The sequence below is a fragment of the Microtus pennsylvanicus genome, chromosome 9, assembly GCF_037038515.1.
Source record: "Microtus pennsylvanicus isolate mMicPen1 chromosome 9, mMicPen1.hap1, whole genome shotgun sequence".
NCBI classification, from domain to species: domain Eukaryota; kingdom Metazoa; phylum Chordata; class Mammalia; order Rodentia; family Cricetidae; genus Microtus; species Microtus pennsylvanicus.
This window is the reverse complement of record NC_134587.1, coordinates 58,349,507-58,371,723: the sequence shown is the minus strand read 5'-3', so window position 1 is coordinate 58,371,723 and position 22,217 is coordinate 58,349,507.

Sequence of the window (22,217 nt, the reverse complement as noted above, 5' to 3'; positions counted from 1 at the left end):
TTTCTGTTGTTTCTCCAAGGAGGCAGGTCTCTGTCTCTCTCTCTGTCTCTGTTTCTCTCTCTTCTCTCTCTCCTTACTCCCTTCCCTTTCCCAAGAAACTTCCTTTCCAAGTAAGCTCTGTCTGATGGCGTGTCCCCTCCCCCTACTCCCCGCACCATAGGATCCAGGTCCCACCTCAAACCGCCTATTATCTCGCTTAAACTTCTCTCTGAACACCACCATGGACATACCCAGAGATGTGTCTTCTAGATGTTTGCAAACCCATTCAAGTGGGCAAGCAAGATTAGCATTATGGAAGTATTCAAAATCTGCAGTGAGCTGTGCGGGCCCCTCCCAGCTGCTTCTCATTCTATTGTGGCTACAGAGTCTGTAATGGGAGGGAGATCTCAGACCTGGCCTTTGAGCATCCCCTCTGAAGCACTGATGTGTCCTATATTGTCCTCAGCAGAGGCGCTCACTGTGAGTGTTAGTGAACCCCGCAGACCTTCCCCGGCTGTCTTGACCTTCTTCCTTGGCATTTCCTGAGATTTATCAGTTCTCACCAAGGCCAGTCCTACAGACATCTCCTGGGAAAGCTTATTGACTCATCCATCCTGTCTCCTGGAGATCTGAGTGAACTGGAGGTTGCGAGTGATCATTTAACACACCACCACACACTGTACAGGACCTTGCTGGGTCACTCTGTTTCTCCTGCAGCCCGGGGCCTTGTGTTTCCTAAACTCTGGCTTGCTGTGAACAAAACAATTCTTCCCATTATGAACTGGAGACGCTCTGCAGAAACTCCAGGTCTCTCCTCAGACCTGGGTCTCTTTCCCCAAGGCTTCCTCAGGATTGGACAACCTGAACTCCGTGGTAACCCGAGCAGATGGTATCAGCAGTAGGTGGCCGGTGTAGATCAGGGTCAGCCTCAGCTGAATCTACCAGACTTTGGATAGATGTCTATACCCTCTAGAGAGGGGTAAGGAAGAAGGGAGATGGTATAAATTCAGATGGCACACCCCAGATGTGACCCTTCATTTCAATGCCTGGCTCCTAGGGCATCTCTTAGAGCCATGAGATGTTTCAGAGATCTGTGCTTGGTGTGGAGCCCCAGGAAATGCACACAAAACAGTAAACACAGGCTTTCTTTCCCAGCCCTGACCGGTTTAATTAGCAATGCAAATCTATTCAGGGGCTCCTCTGCTGTCTACCACCCAGAGGTGCTCCTGGCAGTCTGCTGCCCCAGGCAAGATGGGGAAAAGGAGACCCAAGCCCACCCTGCCCCTCACAGCTTACAGACCTGCCTGTGATAGCGTCACTAAAGCATTTTGCCGCCTTAGGCAACCACCTGCTCTCCCTGCCTGTAAAATCATCCCGGTGCCGTTGAATTTATGAATTCAAACACAAGTAGACAATCCAAGGCCAGGGCAGAAAAGGGGCTCTAATGTATTCTCTCCGCAAATACACGGCCTTCAAATTTTTGTTAAACTTTGGCTACCAGTTGTGTTCTTTTCTTCCTCTTCTTTCTGCTTTGAGGGGATTAAGGTATATGGTTAGAATAAACGGATGAACGCTTGTCTGTCTCTGTCTCTGCTCTGACTCTCTCTCCCTCTCTCTCAACAGAATTTCATGCAGCCCAGGATGTACTCACAGCCTGGAATGATCTCTAAGTCCCAACTCTTCTCCCTCTTGGATGCTAGAATTACATACATGCCTGATTTGTTTGTTTTTGTTTTGTTTTTCCTTAACATATTCTCTATAAGAACAAACTTTATTCTCCCCCTTCTGACCTTTTTCACAATTTTTGTACGGTTGTGAACATTACACACCTTTACACACCTGTCTGAGCATTTCCTGGGTAATAACCAGTGCTGGGTAATTTTATATTAACTTGACACAGGCTTGGAGAGGAGGCTGCCTCAGTTGAGGAAATGTCTTTAGAAACTGGAGCTGTAGGCAAGGCTGTAGGGCATTTTGTTAATTAGTGCTTAATGGGGGAGGGTCCAGCTCACTGTGGGTGGGGCCATCTGTGGGCTGGTGGTTCTTGTTCTATAACAAAGCAGGTTGAGCAAACCAGGGGGAGCAAGCCAGTAAGCAGCTCCCCTCCATGGCCTCCACATCAGCTCCTGCCTCCAGGTTCCTGTCCTGACTTCCTTCTATGATGAATTGTTGTATAGGACTGTCTCTTGGTGTTGCTATGGATACAGTATTACATGGGACATTATATGTACTTTGTCCCGAATCTTCTCCTGACATCCAGGAGACCAACTCAGTGCCACAGACAGAGGCTTCCCCCCATCTGTGTAGACATGCTGATGCCACAACCAGGCCAACACAGAGTTAACTATAATATATCTTGTCTGCCTTCCCTAAAACATACAAGGTGATGGTCTGAAAGTTTGGATTTAAGTCTGGAGTCCCAGACCCCTTACGTTAGAACCTGGAAAGGAAGGGAGGCCCTGCTCCACCCCAACCCCTCCCACACTCCTGCAGCTAAAATTAGTCATACAGGAGTATATACCCATGACTGTCTGGTGCCCTGGAGACTCCCTAGGAAGATGGACTGAAGCTTCCCCACAAGCCTGGAAATAAGCTACAATTGGTTCTTCTGGACCTCTGGATGTTTAAGTATTAGCAGAAGGATAGGGAAGGAAGGGTAGGCTCCAGTGGAGAAGGACCCATGTTTCTTTACAAACAGCAAGGTCAGAAGATGCAAGAAAAGGGTCCTCTAAAGCCTCAAGGCCAAGCTGAACCTATGCCAGGGGCTTGGGTCCTTTACTCAAGGAGGAGGCTGGGAGCTGTGGGCCAGCATTCACGAACGTCTGATTCCACACCGAGCGTGATGGGTGTCTCCTGTATCAAGTGCTCTCAGAACAGCTTGGTGGAGGGTCAGCACTCAGTAGCCTCCAGCTCATCTGGATCCCTCCCGTAGGCTGTGCTTTCACAAGGTTGGGAGTGCTGAGGTGCATGTCTGGTTTATAACTGCTAGAGAAGATAGGGCTTAAGACTTCTGGGAGGAGTCAGTCTACAGGACTCTGTGAATGTGGAATCGTGGCCCTCAATGGCTCCAGGATTTTCTGAGGAGCTTGATGCTGTGTTTTCTGTCACATCTAGATAGAATCATGTTCCCAACTGTGAAAGGTAGGGGTTGAAATGACAGTATTTCCTGGTCCACAGCCTCCTTCACCATTTCAGTTTAGTTAGTGTTGCCATAGTAACTCCCAACCTGTCTTTTGATGCACCGATGATTACCAAGCACCCAACAATGGACAAAAATATCAGGTTTCAAGATGTGGCCTATGTAGAACATCCTGCACGCTCAATACCCAATCTCCCGACAGAGTGAGATTTCCGCCGCTGGGGATGAGAAAACATGCCGTTAGTGACCACAGGAGTGTGCAAATATTGATCACGCACATCATCAGACATCCGAGCTTAGACTCTGCTTTGTCTTCTGAGGGGTTGGGTCAATTCCATTTTCTTTGTAACCGTTAACCTAAACTGCCAATGTTCCAGAAAGTAAGATTTGTTAAATCAACTCCCATAACAGATGGGAAAACAGACATAGCATTTGGAAACATGACCTTCATTTTTTACTTGCCTCTGCTTGGTCATCTTCAGGGTGTGGTCGAATGCAGCTACCTCGGCAAAGAGGCCAAGCTTCCAGAACTCAGGGAGGGGTAGCACCGAAGCGTGAGTCATAGGCTTCCCAGTGAAATGATGCTGGCTGGCAGGCTCGTTACAACTGATACTGGACAGAAAGATAAGCTAAGTCGAGGCTGGGGGTGTGAATGGATGCACAGAACACTCACTGTGAGAGCAGAAGGACCCGAGTGCGGATCCTCAACATCACAGCGAAAAGACAAATGTGTGAGGCGTGCCTGGAAGGCCAGCACCGGGGGACAGAGACAGGAGCTTCCCAGTGGCTCGCTGACAGGCTAGCTGAGCAGATGGAAAGAGCTACAGGCTCAAGGGCAGACCACATCTCTAAAAATAAGGTGGGACTCACTGAGAAGGAGAGAGAAATCTTTTTTTTTTTTTAATGCTTGGTACTGGAAACCTAGACAATACCCAGGGGTAGTGAGGTGATGGGTCTCAGAGAAGTGCCTATAACTGCCAAATGACTAAATCAGCATAACCCCTAACTACACTCCACACATGTGTCCTTGTACCTACAGGTAAGTGTGGTCCTCACCCCTCACTAAGGAAAGTCCTCTTTGCAATAGACAGAGACCGTTCCAGAAAACCACAACCAGTCAAAATGCAGAGCTGTGGAGCCTGGTCCCCACGGCTATGTCTTTAATACAATGCCTGCACCTAAGGTTCAGGCAGCATCCTGAAAGATGGTAGGAGTGAGAGGATCAGGATGCTTGCTGTGAGGCTGACTGTGTCTCCTAGGGATAGCAGAAGCTACAGCCATGAGGTCTCACCAGCATGGTTGCTGGAATATGACCCGAACAAGGACAACACCAATAGACATGCTGACAGGAATGGGGTAGAAATCACTCGGCCTCAACCCTGCAGGAAGAATGACAGGCACCTAGGGAACGCTGGGAGTGGGAAAAGTCTTCCCCAGGGAAGAGCACGTCAGCTGGTTATTCAACAACACATGATCAGCCCTGAACACATACATACAAGTAATGTTATACAGAATGAGCAAGGTATATTTTTGTGCTTATGAATACACACACACACACACACATACAAGTAACAACTATGGAAGAAAAACAGGTCATGAATTTGAAAAGAAACATGGGAGTGTGGGAGAGGGTTTGGAAAGCGAAAAGGGAGGAGTGTGGTGTAATTTATAACTAAGCACATGATACTCGTGACTAAAGTTTCTATATGAGGAACAAGGTGGTTCTTTTCTGAAGGCGGCCACGTATTCTGTGGTTACTTATGCGGTGGGTATTGATTTGTAAGAAATAAACAGGAACAAGCCCTGATGGAGTTCACTGCACAGAGGATGGTCTCTTGCCTGCCGCTGACACCATCGTGATGTCAAAGGCCTCTCGTCTCGAAGACTGAACAATTTTCTCTGTATTTAAGCAAACTCGGCTCCCGAGGGAGGCAGCGCAATTGCTAATTCGGAGTTGAGGCAAACATGGAGAGGCCTGTGTATGACTCATCCGGGTCAAAAACAGATGATGAATCTTCGAGCTATGCATTGGTTAATTGGATTTGCATGAAAGCCTGGCACAGGCTGTTCCTTTTGTGCCAACCAGACAGCTCCCTGTGTGCCTGTGAGCTCCCCGCCATGCGGGGTCAGTGTCTTTGAACTTGCGTGCTACACTGAGTCACCGGAAAGAAGGTTTAAAACATGAGGTGGAGGCCTGTGATGCTTAGTATTGATTATAGACTTGACTTGATCTTAAAGCAGCCGTACCTCGACTTGGGTGGCCTAGTACTAGGGTGGATAAAACAGGAAAGAGCAAGCTGAGCTCTGTCTGTCTGTCCAAACAACCCAAAAAAGCCGCCTCGCAGGCTGCCACTAGCTTTGCCTTCTTTCCTAGGGTGGACGGCACCTTCACACTGCGAGCCACAAGAAACCCTTCATTCCGTAGGCAGCTGTTGTCAGGTTTTCTGTCCCAGAAGTGAAGAGCAGCTAACACAGGGTTCATTGACGCATGGGTCCCTTGTAGAAATCGACCACAGGCGCTACTAATCGATGCTGGGATCTAGAATGGTGTGCCGCAGGGCCCTGGCTCCAGAGCCCTGGCACCCGAAGGTGGGTACACTCCTGAGTCTTCTAGATCAGCCTTGCCAGCGGCTCCACAGAGTCTGCGATGCGCAGCTATGGTTCTCTCAGTTCCCAAGCTGCACTGACCTTGCTATCCACAGACCAGGATTTAAGACAAACTTACAAGGGTAATTTCATGCTAAACCCACCATGCCAAGTACCGCACAAACCAGTTTTACAGTTGAATAGTACAAGTGTTTAGTGTTGCCATCTTACAACCCAGTGAACTTCTACCACAGCCCTCCCCTGCCCGGCCCACCCCGCCCCGCCCCGCCCGTCACAGGATGAAGTGAAGTCTTACTGGAGGCATCTGGCAGACATTTCCAAAGCCCGATTTCCGACTGATGCCCAAACATACCCATAGAATGGCACATTCTGTGCTTTGAGTCACTGAAGCTTCACAGAGGCGACAGAGAAGCCATCCTTAGCATGGGTATAATGTTCTGCCCAGGTGTGAGATATTATACTCATTCCTCTCCCCCAGAGGTATTCACGTGGAAGCTCACCCAGCAAGGAGTCAATTGAGGCAGAGTGGGAAAAGACACCCACTGCAAAGGACCTGGGGTATCACAGCCAGGGGTGGTGGAGAGACAATGCCACGTTGGAACACAGGGCCCTGCGCGTTTGGTTCTGTTCCTCTGGTCCTTGGTGCACTTACAATAGCTCAGTTCTTGCTTCTTTTCTTTGGCTGTCTGTGGTGTGGACTAGGACTTCCGCATGTTTGCTTTTAAAATGCAAAGTGCAGACTCGAACTCTTGAGGGCTCGCCATGCCTTCAAGTGAACATATAGTCTAAACACTCAATTTTTAGTTTTTAGTTTGATTTTCATCTAGCAAGAGTTGTGTGAGAACGAATGCAGTCGAAATGTTATGAAGATGCTGAGTTCCGCTGTCAAACATCGTCAGGAGTGCAGTTCAATGGCAGATCAGATCCCACATCTGCCACGACCCTGATGGCACACTGCGTGATGTCAGTGTCTGAAGTCATCATCCCCATGGCTGGGAATAGACACCTGGGTCCGTTCCCAGCAGTGCCTCTTGTCATTCGGTGTCACCTGTTAGTGGTGACGCTCCTGAAAACTGCTTTGGAGGAAGTAAGTTTTCATTCCAATACCCTAGGGAGAAAACTGGCTTGTTCTGTCCTAGGCTTATCTGCATAGACTGACTTGATCAGAGTATCTCCTGTGTGAGGTCAGGAATGAAGAGTTTGCGCATTGTAGGGCCTTTAACATACTCTGAAACAAGAGTACATATGATCCCACTGTCCAGACAGATGTTAAGCCTCAAAGGGAACAAGTATGTAGCCCAACAGAATAGCAAATGAGGGGTGTTTGTGTTGGGAGTGGGGAGCTTGGTGCCCTAACCTAAACATTGGGGTCAATTCTCTCCAGCTTCCATTCCTAGGAAAACTAAACCAGCAGGATTAGCAGAGGAGGGTTGTGGCCAGGCAAGATCACCAGTTTCAGACTGAGGTAGAGGTAAGAGCCAGTGGCTGGCTGCTTTGCTTTTCTGACCTTCAGGTTGAACCCCAATATCTGTCTTTGGGTTTTTATTAATCATTCTACAGATGTTTGTCTTTCTGAATGCCCCAGAATGGAACATCATAAATTTCTTCCTTGGCTGAATAGGGAATACACCCTTAGGTGTATATGAAAATTTCATTCATAGGGTTTGAAATTTGACAACTTGGGTGAATTCCCAATTCTTAGAATCATTGTTCTTTTCACATAGTATCTGCTTCCCATGCTTTTGCTGGCAAGAGAGGTGAGTCTACAAACCTGCCCACAGGTCTCTCAAGAATGGTCAGGTGAACATGCGAACACACTGTACAGATGCACACACCTATGCACGGTGACAAGCAGAAGAGCATGTGCTGATTGACCCACACAGTGCTAAGAGCACAGAGCCCCACAGTAGAGAAAATGAAACCCCAATCTATACATTTGAGTTTGTCTTTTCTGTTCTTCATTGGACTATATGAGCGAGAAGTGAAAAGTGTTGGTCTCTGTCCACAAAGGATGATTCTCACTCTTCAGTTCTTCAGGCCCAGGGTTTGTAAGTTCTTTTGTACTTGAATAGAGAAGGATTTCCCACACTCTCCCTTGCGAGTGACCCTGGGCTTTTCCACAAAGCAGAGACTGGCCTTGTGTCTAGTTGTTTTGTTCTCAGAAGGCTTGTGGTGTGGTGGTGGGAGGGCCAGGTAATTAGAGAGGTTTGTATGGGTTGGGGCAGTTAAGCATGTCATGCAGTGGGGCTCACTCCACAGTTAACAATTATCTTAACACAATATTTACCTCATGGGGAAGCAACCACGCTGTCTGCCTCTTCCTTCGGTGAAATCTCCTGTGGCGCAGACTTCAAAACGGGAGACAAATGCTAGTTTTGTAGAGAGCGCTGCTGGATGCAGGAAGTGCTGAGCATCAGGTATCCTGTGGAACTCTTTGGACCTGAGGTGTGCAGATATGTGCATCTGATTGACAGCTCTATAACATTACCAACAGTGAGCTGTGGTGGCGTCCTTGTCATTTTCTTCAGCTAACAAGGAGTGGGGCACCAGGAGGTGACTGCATTGATTATTTTATTGATCGTATTATTCAAGTAGCTATCAAACTTTGGTTTAACAGCAAGCTATCTAGACCCTGCTGCGACACAGGGTGAACAGTAGATCATAATAGAGTTTCCTGCACGTAACGTGATTGGCAGAGATGCACCCATATGTGTCTTATTGTAGACTCGGGGCAGAGCTTTCCAGGAGCTCAGTAAGTTTTCTCCTAACCTTGGGTGTATTTCAGGATGGAGGAAGTCAACCCCCGATTGTCTCTCCTTTCGAACGTGTCTCATTTGGATAGACCAAGTAGAGTTGCAGGCCTTGATGATGATGGATCTTCTGTGGGACCACAAACTGTTGGCTTCCTCATCGTCCCCAGGATAAGAGGCTACCTCTCCAGGGAGGAAACAGCTATGGTGGACACAAGACAACACGCAGTACAGACTTTCAGAAGAACTTGTGACCAGGGCGAGAGGATTTATGGGCAAAAAGTAATTAGAGAATACAGCAATTTGGTAGGTGCTTGGGCACTTAGATGGCTATAAATATGACAGGTTTATGAGGAGCGTGAGGAGAACTGAATAGGAGAATAGCCCTATTAAGAGGAGGTAGAAACTGAATTGCATTTTAAATATCTTTATTCTATTTCTGTATGCTCATGCACAGCTTTGCCAAGAGCCCCCTAAAAACAAAATGCAATATAATATAATATAATTAATATATAAACTGCCAAGGCAGTAGATCCACATGCATGAATGTACGTGCTTACGCATGGCCTCTCCCTGCCCCCTTACCGCCACACGTTAAACACCAAGTGTTATAAACTAAACTGTTAATTCTTGAAGACATATAGTGTTGCTGCCTGGTTTTATCATGTGGACCCTTAACTTTGGTAAACACACACATAAAGCACTCAGGAGCTTCCAAAATGAACAGTGTCAGGAGTTGTAGATTGCACTTTTGAAAGTGGTGCCCAGGACCTATACTTTAGGGCCTTCCAAGAGATCTATGCACACATGAGGGTGTGGACCACAGCTTTGGGTAACTAAGAGTCATTCTCCCCTCCTCAAGTTCCCTCTCTCCTGTCTCTGTGAAGGTCTGTGTTGACCACAGTAAAACCTACTCACCCCCTTTCCCCACTTTCCGTGGGAGGAGTCAGTCTGTTCCCTGCCTGGAAGTGCAGAAGACAATGCAGAGACCAGGCACAAAAGGCACCATCTCAAAGAGGGCTGAGTGACCCTCAGAGCATTGCTTCATGGTAACTCCCGCTCCACACACACACACACACACACACACACACACACACACACACACACATTTCTTCCAGCCCACATCAGGCCAGCCCTGGAAGACTGGAGCCAGTTCCGTCAGACTTGCAGTGTCGTTTGGCTGAGTCCCTATAAAAACTAATATACTCCTTTCAAGGGTAAAACCTTGATGACTTGAGTTGAGGAGGGTGAAGAGACCCACTGTAAGCATGTCTGAAAAGCCAGATGTGCTGAGCAAAACCACAGGGTTTTCATGAAGACTTGAAGGGGATGGGAGCATGCTAGGACTAGAGAAAAGCCAAGCCCCTGCAGCAGCATACCCTGTTCTAGAAGGTTCTTCCAGTTCATGACTATGCATAAGGCTGAGCTAGAGAAGGATCTACAAGTAATATGCATAGCAGCCATGAGAATAGGTGTGTATGTGTATGTGTGTGTGTGTGTGTGTGTGTGTGAGAGAGAGAGAGAGAGAGAGAGAGAGAGAGAGAGAGAGAGAGAGAGAGAGAGGGAGGGAGGGAGGGAGAGAGAGAGGGAGAGAGAGAGAGAATTTGTGAGATATTGTCTGTCTCAGTGAGGTCAACATCTCAGTGATGTCACAAGGGAAGAGGGAACCCCAGATATGCTCCAGGTGCTCACAGCCTTCCTCAAAGGCAGGAAGTGACCGACCAGGATCAAAATAAGCAAATGAGGGTGAATCTCTGGGACATTCCTGGGTCTTCTTAGAAGACCCTCTTCACCAGCATCCCTGGCTGCTCTGCCGGGGACACCAGCTCTCGTCCTCCTTTGAGAGCAAAGCTGTCTCATTTTGTACCATCATTCCTGCTCTCTCCCAAGCCGGCCTTTCCTTCTCCTCGTCACTCTCACGGGTAGGGATGCCCTGGGCCACTGTCCTGCTGTGCATGGTGAAACAACTTTAAACCCCTCTAAGTTTCCTGCACAAGTGATGCCCCAAGTGTATCTGTAAAAACAGACACTCTGTGTCTTCTTCACCCCAGGGGTCTCCAGCTCCGTGTCTGTCACCGGTTCTCACCGTCATGGTGTTCTGTCCAGGTCCTCATCTTTCTCGGGCATTCTTGGGGCTCGAGGTGTGTGGGTCCAGATAATATTCTGAGGACTTTGTAATGCTGCAATGTGATTGGTCAGAACAGACCTCCTCCCTCCATGACATTGTCCAATCCCACCCAGGCATCCTGTGGGATGCCTCAGGTACATCTCAGTGTTACTTGTGCAGAGGAATACCGGGGCTCACATATTCACACATTCACATGAACAGCATGCATTCTCATGCACTTTTATGTGTACATATGTGTGCACAAACACACACGTGGGCACTAATTCACATAGGCAGGTACAAACACACGTAGACACACACATGTACACACACACTACCCCTACCTTCATTTGGACACACACACACACACACACACACACACACACACTACCCCACCTTCATTTGGCACACATACACACACACACACACACTACCCCTACCTTCATTTGGACGGACACACACACACACACACACACACACACACACACTACCCCTACCTTCATTTGGACACACACACCACACACACACACACACTACCCTACCCTTACCTTCATTTGGTCTTTCCTTTGTACTTGTAATTCTGTTTTTCCAGTGCTCTGGTGTAAATCTTAAGCTTCAACCTTGACCTCTCCTCCCAATCACATTCCACCCTAATCCTTCAGGAAATCACCAGGGCTCAGCATTCAGTCCACCTCCAGTTGGGTCCTTTCAGGTCACAGAGCGATTACTGCAGCGGCTTCCTCCAGGTCCCAGTGTGAATTCCTACCTTCCAGGTAAAGGTCATTCCAAAACATGTCAGCAAATTCAGTTCAGCCCTCCTATAGGTCTACATTTGTCTCCAGAATCCTAAAGACGGATTTCAAAGTCATGGCCAGAGCAAGCCCTGTTCCTTCTCTGCTCTCCTGGAGTTTTGTCCCACCCTCCAGTCGCACACCCCCCAACCCCCTCCTGCTTGCCATCAGATCTCCACCCAGCGGGAAGCTCCCTCACTCCCTCCTGCTCCTCTGCAGATTCTTCCAATGCTATCTTACATAAAGACACAGTTCCTTTATCCTTTGATCACAAGGCTACCCTGGTCCTGCCGCTCACTCTCCTAGGGCTGTTTTCACCATCTGAAAGACCCATGGAAGCCCCCCTTGCCTCTCTGCATTCCTTGACTCCTGGGTTGGGGGCCAGCTCTGGGCAGCAGGAGATGAGCTTTATCTGAAGCGGTGTGTCTGATTTACAGCTGGAAACCAGAATTCAGGTAACAAGTGAACTTTCCAGGCATTTACCTGGAGCCCCCAGCCCCCGAGTGTGTAGGCAGGGAGACTCCCGAGGCTTCATTACTTTGCTTATTTTTGTCCTCAAATACTCTGGAGGGAGATACATGAGTGGATTGTTGCCTGTTGTCCATTCCAAGATTCTGGAATAGAAATTCCAGTAAAGCAGGCAGTCTTTGTGGGAAGAAGAGAAGGAGGGAGGAAAAGAGGAAGGGAAGGAGGAAGGAAAGAAGGAAGGGAAAAAAAGGGAGGGAAGGAGAGACAGAGGGAGGGAAGAAAAAAGGGAGGGAAAGGAGGGAGGGAAGAAGGGAGAGAGGGAAAAAGGAAAGAAGGGAGGGAGGCAGGAAAGAAAAGAGAGGGAGGGAGGGAAGAAAGAAGGGAAAGATGCAGGAAAGAAGGGAGAGAGGGAGATCAGAAGGAGGAGGGAAAGATTAGATCAAAGACATAAGTTGAATGGGGAGGCAAGACAAGCTGATGGGAGATAAGAGCAGGCAGAACATGACTTCCAATTCCTTCAACCTTCAAGTGCTGGGATTCAACCTTTCTTGGACCCGAATTTCCAAAACAAACCACACTTCTCTTGTTGGCTCTGCGTGGTCCCCAGGGCAGTGCACACTAAACCGATACCCTTTGAATAGCAGTGTGCATCTGTGTGGAGCTTCTGTGTTCACATGTTTTCTCTGCAGGCACCTTGGAGGCAGGGGGGCAATCTCTATGCTCTGGGTCCCCCAGAGAGAGAACTGTGGGGACCTTGATCGTACAGTATGTAGAGGCCACGTGCACTTCCTCAGCGGAGCAATGCCTGGCAGCGCTCATGCAGGCATGGGCAAGTGACTTCCTCTCCCCTTTGGGGGTCATCACAGGGCTTTGCTGATGTAGTGTTTCTGGTATATTATCTCTGCATCATGGGGTCAGGGGGTCAATGTGGGAGCTTCACCATGTGCTTATCCGCACCCTTCGGGTGGTTTCCTAATTTACTAATTGACTTCCATAATGGTATTTGCTGTTTAGCATAACATAGCCAGAAGAAGTTTTTGTTCAGGCTGATGTCATATCTTGCGTGGAGAAGTGTCAGTTTTTAGAAATATTTCTTTAGTGGTAAAGGAAAGGACGCAAGGGTCCCAGCATTTGAGCCTTTTAATTCTGCTTAGTGATGCTGAAAGCTGTTTTCATTCCTGGGCAGATGAACTACAAAGCCTTTCAGCAGGCCAGGGCTCCCCAGCCTTGGTGCTGTGGGCAACTCACTCGGGTGATTCTGCAGGGCTCTTCTGCTTCTCAGGGTTCTGAGTGGCATCCCTCCAGTCCACCCAGAAGTTGCCATGAGCAACCCCTCCCACATGAGTGGCAACCGACTGTGTCTCCAGGCCTGCTGGCCCAGTGTCCCCAGGATGCAAAAAAGCATCCCCAATTGAGAAGTAATAGCCTTGGGACTGTGCTAATCTCCTTGCCATGACAGGGACAAAGAGAGACAGAACTTTATCCTAAAGTTGTAGAAAGGCCGACTTTAGCCTGATCCACCACGCCCCCATTTTGTCCATATTAAAAATGTATATATGTAACTGTATATTTTCCAAATTGTTTATGCCTTAAGAACATAGGATCTAGGAGGTCGTATCCTACTATTCTGTGCTGTACCTAACTTCTTGACAGAGCTGGGAAGCCACCTAAGGCTAAAGCTGATTTGAGAGTGGTGGCAAGCTGTTGTCTGGTGCAGCTTCTCCACGCACAGAGGGAGTCAGGCTCTGTCTCCGACCGCAGATTCTGACTCAGGTCTCAGCGCCGCTGTCTCCGGTGTTTATGTCGTGCTTTGCGGCATCCATCGTGCACCACACTTCCCGAGAAGTTTTATTAAAGACATTCATTTTAAATAACAAGGTGGATGAGGTATTCTGAGCAATCACAGCTTTGAAAATGCTATAAATACATATCAAAAATCTAATAGACCATAGCCACGATTTTGATTTGTGGAAAATCTGCCACTAACACAACAGGGTTACTAATTCACAACAAAGCTTCTAAGACAGCCTACGACCACGGGCAACTTACAAAGGTTATGGAGGAAAAAATTAAAGCTATTATTACTATTATAAATAATTGATTATCATTTATTATGAAATAATTACCTTTAAGCTATTATCACAGTTAACAAGTGATTGCTTGGAGATTCTTGCTTAATCACTACTAAACCACCACGTACATATGGCCTATGATAGTCATTGTTCATTATTATTTTTTACAAGCACAGATGGCTTGGTACAATCAGTCAGGAAGACTGACGGGAAGAAATCTCTTTTAATGTAATTACCACATAAATATGTCAAATGTTTTTCTGTTTGTTTTGCTAACAGCATAACACGATTTTAATGAAGATGCTGAGGGTGGTGATTTTTTTTCCTGTCTAACTAGACAAAAGGACAATATGTACTCGAGCTATTTATAAAGTTTTATTATAAAAAGCCTTTATATCATAGAAATATTCATCCCATCGGTACAGCTCACCTTGATTTAATCTCAGATGGAAAATGCATGAAAGTGGTTATGACCCCAGGACAGCTCATGGTATACAGATGCTGGCAGCTCATGTTAGAACAGCATGCTGGTGGGCTATGGATTTGTGTCTGGTTTTGGAAAGACTGGTGCAGAGTCAACAGGGTAGTGGTGATGATAGCCAGTGTAGGAGATAATCAGGCCCTCACGTCTTTTGTTAGTGTAGTTATCTGTTTGAGAACACAAGCTTCTAGAGCATATTTATAAATATAAATATGTTCATAATACAGAAATAGGGGTTTATAGACAGACTTCTGCACCCAGTGTCTCTCTTTCTTATACTCCGAAGACCTTCTTTCATCTCAAGGGCAAGAGTCTGAGCATTGTGCAGAAGCATGCAAAAACAAGGAGAGCAGGAAATGGCCCTGGGTAGGCGCTGGTGCTAGGCTCATGAGAATCGGTTTCTTGGGACAGGACTGCAGGAACTCTGGAGGTGGGACTTGGGGCCTATCTCCACCTGCAGAGTGGCCCTGCACACCAATGGTCTGTAGACATCTTGCAGGTCGGAGGAGGATTCATGTCATTGAATCCCAGCAGCTGGCCGGAAGTGTGAACCTTGGGTCTGGTCAAGACGCTTTTGCTTTGGCCATAGATAGTTTCAAGATGGGGCACATATGGTTACTTCTGTTCACTGAGCCGTCAGGGCAGTCATCTCCCGACAGGAGGCTCAGATCACAAGCAAGCTGCTCCTCGCTTGGGAGGGAGGGCATGAGCAGATGTTGAGGGTCTCCTTGGGGAGGCTTTGCATCGATTACAGGAGAGAGTAGCTCCGGGGAGTCCAGGGCTCCAGCTCCACACCCAGCTGTCATTGGATCTGAAGCCTGATTTCCAGTGCACGGTGTGTCCCCAGAGGACTCTGTGGAGGCTACTTCCTGAGTGGCCATGTGCCTGTTGCCGGAAATCTCCCTTTCCTCTGGAAAGCAGAGTGTGCACGACACTTTTAGGGAAGGAGAGGTCTCAGCTGGTGGGTCCTGCCAGCCGAATCTTTGGCAAATCACCCCCTTTACCAAAGTACTTCCACGTCTCTGGCACTAGCCAGCTCAAGCCAGCCAGTCACGCTCCTCAGAGGCAGGAACAACATCAATCTCACCAAGGTTGTGTGTCTCTCGTGCAAATAAAGGCTCAGTGTCTATAGCAAGTTGGAGCTCAGTCTTCTGATGTGTCGATTCCTCTGTCCAAGGCACCCTTAGGTGCCCCATAGTGCTAGAGAAGACTTCCTCAGTGCCCACCTGCTTCTGCTCTTTCTTTGATAGCATCATGAGAGTAACTCCTCCAAAGAAGTCATTTGAAGGTACCACTGTCCTGCCCAGGTCTTCATTGCCTGAGTCACTAAGCAGTGACTCTCAAACTTGGGTGTGCATTGAAACCATTCTAGGGTCTAACTGGACCCACACCCACATCACATCTTGGCACGTGCAAGAGAACTCTCGTTTCATCTTGCATTGAGCCCAAACAGCTATGCGGAAGGTTCCATCGAGCAAACATCTCTAAGCCTATAACTGACTACTGGAGAATCATGTGGAGTAGCAAATGTTCTCTTTCTGGCTGGAGAAGTAGGAAGAGACTCGAGGAAAGAAAGAATAAGGGACCTGCTGACAGCCACCGAAGCCCATAGATAGTTCTATTAAGAATTCTCTGTTTCTCTCCTTCCTAAGTGGATCCATATATGTCTCTCCTAAGGTCCTCTCTTGAGTAAATTGGGAGTGTGGGGGGCAGAGGAAAGGCAGAAGGGGAGAAGGGAGGAAGGAAGCAGTGTGGGGAAATGCATAGTTCCATGAAAACAAAAAAAAAAAAAGGAAAAAAGAATTGTCCGTTTCGGGGCTAGAAAGATGGCTCCAGGGTTAAGAGCATCGGATATTCTTCCAGATGACTCCAGTTCAAATTCTGACACCCATATGCCTGCTCACCATGATTTGGAAATTCCAGGTCCAGAGAGTCTGATGCCCTCTTCTGGTCTCCATAGGCACGAGGCATATACATGGGGCACAGATAAACGTGCAGACAAAACACCCATGCACATAACTAAATAATAAGATAAATGGAATTGCTATTTCAATAGAGCCATTCCATTGAAAGGAAGTGTTGAATTGTCAGCTACAGCAATGAAAGAAGACTGAGTGGATAGAGCGATCGGGAGAGAAGATCATGCTGGTGTTTCGGATTCCCCAGACTTCACTATGTGGAGAGCACACCACACTGTTTACGGTGCTACCCAGCACGGCCAACTTAGTGGATAATCATGAGCTCATGGCAAAACGTTTCCCTTAGATTTTGCAGGTCTCTGACAACCCATTGTCACCCCATAGGCATGCCCGCTCTTTTCGCCTCCCTACCCTCTGCCCTTACCACTGTGTCCACAGCCGAGATGATTGGCATTACAGGTTTGAGGGAGGTGATTGCAGGGCTACGGGCCAAACTGGTCCCAAAGGACCCCAACAAGAGAACTTCTACTCCTGGTAACAGAAACAATCATTATTGCCAGTATTCATGACAACAATGAATCAGTAACCCAGGTGAGCTGAAACAAGGAAGGATGTCTCCAAACAACCACCCTGAATGCTGGCTGTTCTCAAGATGCTGAGTCAACAGCTCTCCAATGCATCTCCCTCTCCGTCCCCCTCCCTTTATCTCTCTGCCTCTCCCCATTTCAGGATCAAGTGAATAATTTAATGCAGAATTTGAGAAGAATTTTTAGGAGGACCTGATGATAATAAGTCTGAGTTTAAAGGTGTGATTGGTTTGGGCGCATGTTTGGAGAGCAAGTTTGACTTAGCCATCATGGTAAGCCCTTGCTGAATGAGCAGCACATAAAACAAGCTCTGGCTGCACACCCCTTCTCCCCTGGCTTGTGTGTGTTCCCTACGGTGCTCTGCCCTCAGTTTTCCTGCATACATAAATCTGTCTAGAACAGAGGTGGCAAAACGTTCCTAGAAAGGTCCAACCGTCAACAGGTGCCTGAACACCCACACTCTGTCCCACTCCACCATCTCAAGGACAGGGGACAGCAGCTGTGGACAGCAGGGGCTATTTTTTTTTTATTTTTGAGACAGGGTTTCTCCATAGCGTTTTTTGGTTCCTGTCCTGGAACTAGCTCTTGTAGACCAGGCTGGCCTCAAACTCACAGAGATCTGCCTGCCTCTGCCTCCCGAGTGCTGGGATTAAAGGCATGCACCACCACCACCCGGCTAGCTGGGGCTATTTTGCAAGGTCTGGCATGTCTGGATTTGATCTGCCAACTCATTCACTGACCCCTAGTAACAGTCAGCAAGAGACAACCTACCGTTTGTTTAGGATGTTTGGCTGGTCGCATTCTGTGTAGACGAGTGTCACTTGAAGGTAAGTGTTCAGTGTTAGTATTTCTTACTTAGAGCACCGCAGTAGGACTTTTTAGTTCCCCCAACAGAGACCCATCCTGTCTGTGGTGAGAGCTCCCAAGCATGGCCCCAAGAGTCATAGCTGCTAATCAGGGCCATCGCCTCCGCTGTGAGTGCTGCTTCCTGCCCCAGATGCAAGCGCACAAACACAATTTCCACTCACACCGGAGCTCTGTCACCCACTCAGTAATTAGGATGTGTTTTTCCAGGGAGAGGAATAAATGACAGGCAGGCTTCCGAGAGAGAGACAGGACCCGAGGCATGCTCTGAATGCTAATCAGAAAATGGACCCAAGTTAGACATTCGTGGAAGGTACAAAACAACGTTGAGAGCCCTTCGTGATATTTTGGTGTGTGTGTGCATGTGTGTGCATGTGTGCGTGTGCGTGTGTGTGTGTGTGCATGTTATCTCTTTACTTTGTCAGGCAGGACCTTGGATGAGGAAGATTCAAGTTCAGATCACATAAAGAATTCTTGTTGGCCCCTGGTTTTCCCTGCTGGACTCTGCTGACCTCTGTGCATACCAGTGGTGACTTCTGCACAGTCTGCAGGTGCGCCCTGAAGTCCCCAGGGATCAGTCTCCCCAGTGCAGTGCAGGAGACAGAGACTAGGCTGTCCCCTAGCCTGCAGCAGCCTACCTCAAGCTTTCTTGTCTGTTGACTAGCATCCTCCTGGCCCAGTCAAGAATCAGAGTGAGAGGGTGAGCCAATGGTTAATACTGAGAAGGCATTCTTTGTATTCTTTTGGTGGAAAGGGCTGTAGGGTCTTCATAAACTGCAGCAACGATCTAGTACCTGCTGGAACTCTGTCAATTATGGCTTTGCGTAAACACCTGCCCCACATCCTCTGATCATCCGGTTTGCAATATTGCTCCGAGTTCCCAGTCTGTAACTATCCATAATGGTACCTCGGGTTTCTGCCAAGGGAAAGGGTTGGCCCAGCAGTCATCTGCTCGTGACCTCAGCTTTAGCTCTTTGGGGGCTTTCCTGTCATTCAGAAAGAAAATAATGCAGAGAGCAATGAAATCATGATCACCTGTCCTGTGTGTGTGTGGGGGGAGACAAGTTGAGAGAACCCCTTTGCTGGGCACCTCACGTTCTTCTCTACTCTTCTGCTGACGCTGGCCCTTCACAGTGGCTCATTGATTGGGTTTGCCAGTGTTTCTCTGACATTCTGCTGCGTCAAACAGAAACACTACTATCTCTTACCCTTTTCAGAGGGAAGGTGTGTGTGTGTGTGTTTCTGTGTGTGCATGCACATGCTTTATTTGATCTTCTACCACATTCTGTTGTGTCCAGATCTTGGTGGCAGGATATTAGAAAATTCTCTTGCAACAGAACAAATTGTCTTTCCAACAAGAGTAAATGAACAGTTGCACAGAGGCCAAGAAGGAAACAGCCCGAGGTCCTGGACTGTCTACTTCTTACCAGGACCCAGCTTCCTACCATAATAGGGCACCATCACTGCATCCAGGCATGCTGAGCCAGGAGACAGAAGTTCTTTTAGCTCTAGAGATCTTGAGAAAAGATTTCTCCTTTGGGACACAGTGGCCCTCAAAGGGCTCTCGCTGGTCTCTATTAGAAGTTAGGCAGACATAAAAAGAACCTAAGAAAACATACTCTGTGTCACATTCTACAAGGAGTTACATAGTCTTAGCTGACACATGAAAACGTAAGAATTGTATAGTATCATAGGGCACAGTGTAATGCTAAAATATATGTGCATTGTACAGGGTCTAACTCAAGTTGAACATGCTTATATGGAATTCCCCCTCTTTAAATGGTAATAATAATCTCAGAAATCATGAAATAGAGAAACCAGTCTATAATAGAGTCTGACAATCCAGAATATCCCCAGAGAAGAGAATGAGGTGATGATGGTGGCAGAGGGGAGCAAGAGAGGAAGGGGAAAGAAGAGTAAGGAAGAAGAAGGGGAGGGGGAGGAGGAAGAGGGGAGGAAGGGGAAAAGGGGGGAGGAAGAGGAGGAAGGGGAGGGGAGGAGGAAGAGGCAAAGGAGAAGAAGAAAGGGAGGAGGAGATGAGTAGGAAGATCAGGGAAGCAGCTGTCTATTAGCAAGGCATGCCTGGGATGTTCTTTGTTATTGCAGTACTTGTATGTAGTATCTATGTTTGCTGTTTCATCTCATTATTCAACATATCTTTGTGGAATTGGATTCTATGAGTTCCTTAGTTGCTTCAGATTCAGACTTACTAATGTGATGCCCCATCCAGGCACCTTCTGCAACGAGATGGCCACCTTCTTCTCTTGACTTAGCTCATCTACGAAGTGTAGATACTGATCTAGCACCATTCTGCCTGTTTCTGTCAGGCTGTCTCTAAATTTGAGTTAATATAAAAGGAATCAGGAGACTTAGCAAAGGTGCCCCGACCAGCGGGATACAAATTGGGTACCGGGACCCTGGAGGAGAGAAATGAAAGGACAAGAGACACGAGAAAATGGACAGCAAGTCTGTATTCTGATCAAGCTGCAATTTTTTTTTATTCTCAGGAGCATTATTTAGCAAGAGGACAGGGGGTGGGTAAGTTGCTATGCAACTGTTCTAACTGGAATGTCAGGTCTGGAGACATCCCTAGCTGACAGGAAGAGATGAGGAAATACTGAGGCATGGGACCTGCAGGTCTGTAGGCATTCTTAACTTACAGGGAGAGATAAGGGTTATTTCCTGGGTCCAGAACTTGCCCTAGAGAGGCTTCTGAATAGCTTACTTAACTTCTGAACTAAGATGGCTTGACTATAACCAAATACAAGTTTTTGCTCCCAGCACAAAGGGAATTATCCTTCATACAGGTGGGCTTTATCCAATCCCTTGAAGATCTGAGCAGAGAGAAGACTGTCTTCCCACAAGAAGGGATTCCATGCTGGTTCTTGACCTCACAGCAACATCAGCAACCTCATTTTCCAGCCTGCTTAGAAAGTTCTGGACTTGTTTCTCTCTCTCTCTCTCTCTCTCTCTCTCTCTCTCTCTCTCTCTCTCTCTCTCTCTCTCTCTCTCTCTCTCTCCCCGCCCCTTGAAACCCTGTTATTGCCATTTCTTTCTTGCTTTTCCCTTTGAAGACTCAAGGTAGACATCCGGGAGGAGTGGGAAGGTTGAATCAGACTTGAATAGGAAAACAGAAGCCCAGTTAAGACTGAGTTTCAGACATGTAAAAATTGCTTGATGCTTGGCGCATGGTGGGAGACAGCTTCTGCTGGAGTTCACTTTTAGACAGCTGCCCCGCATTATCGTTAGAATTCTCTCCCAACAGGCCGCTGGGTGGGAGGACTGGCTTTGCTCTCCCACACACTCATCACAGGGTCTAAGTTCCCTTCTTCCATCCAGCCTCTAGACACTGCCTGAGTTTCCACCTGGCTGCGTTTCCAGTCTTCTTCTCATGATTGCTCCATATAGCAGGAACTCTGACGCTTTTCACTGGACCTACTATGTGTCACGTCTGCTGTGAGAAAAAGGCATGTCTGCTGCAGACAGGCAGTCATGGCAATCCTGGACTGGGGAGGCTTTTCTTCCTCTAAGAACCCTTTGTGACATCCCTTACCTTTGCTTCTCAGCATCCGCCTGCCTCTCTCAGCCCCAGGTGACCCAGAGCTCCATTTCTTCTCCTAAGAAGGTCAATGGTGTCTCCCGGGCTCCACAGCCCTGCTGCCTGAGAGGTTATTAGCAAGCCTCTGAAGCTCCACTCACAGGCCATCCCTCCCTTTCCCGGACACTCTACAGACATCTGTGGAATGGATAAGTGGCAGAGTTCTGCAATCGTGTGCCTGTGACTGACCATACGACAGTAGGGCTCAGAAGTTCTGGGACATTCTTGGTTATAACTACACGTTTCCTGCTCATCTAAATCACCATCCTCCCACTCCCACGGTTCAGAGCCTTGGTGATATTGGATAATGAGCCTTGTTGGTGTCTGTTGTACTCACTGCGTCTCAGGCATAGCAGCATTTGGAAGGCTATTGCCAAGGAAACTGGGCTCGCTGGTTAGTTTTTATTACCAATTTGACACAACTGAGAGTCGTCTGGGGAGAAGAAACCTCAGTTGAAGAGTTGCCTCTATTGGATTGGCCTGTAGCCATATCTGTGAGGAATTGTTTTGATTGATGTTTAATGTGGGAGGGCCCAGCCTATTGTGGGAGGCACCATTCCAAAGCAGGTGATTCTGGGTTATATATAGATATAGATGATATAGATATAGATATATCTATAATAACCAGATAGTCACATTCTCCTGTGATTTCTGCTTCAGTTTGTCAGTGCATTCTGTTCTCTTCCTGTCTCTGACTTCATGACAGCTTCTCTCCCACCTCCATGATGTCCTGCCTTGTCTCAGGCCCCCAATAGTAGTCAGAGACCCCAGCCTGCCGCCTCTGACAGAGTAAGACAAAGTGAAGCAAATCTGTTCTCTTTTTAATCATTTCTTTCATGTGTTCAGTCACACTGA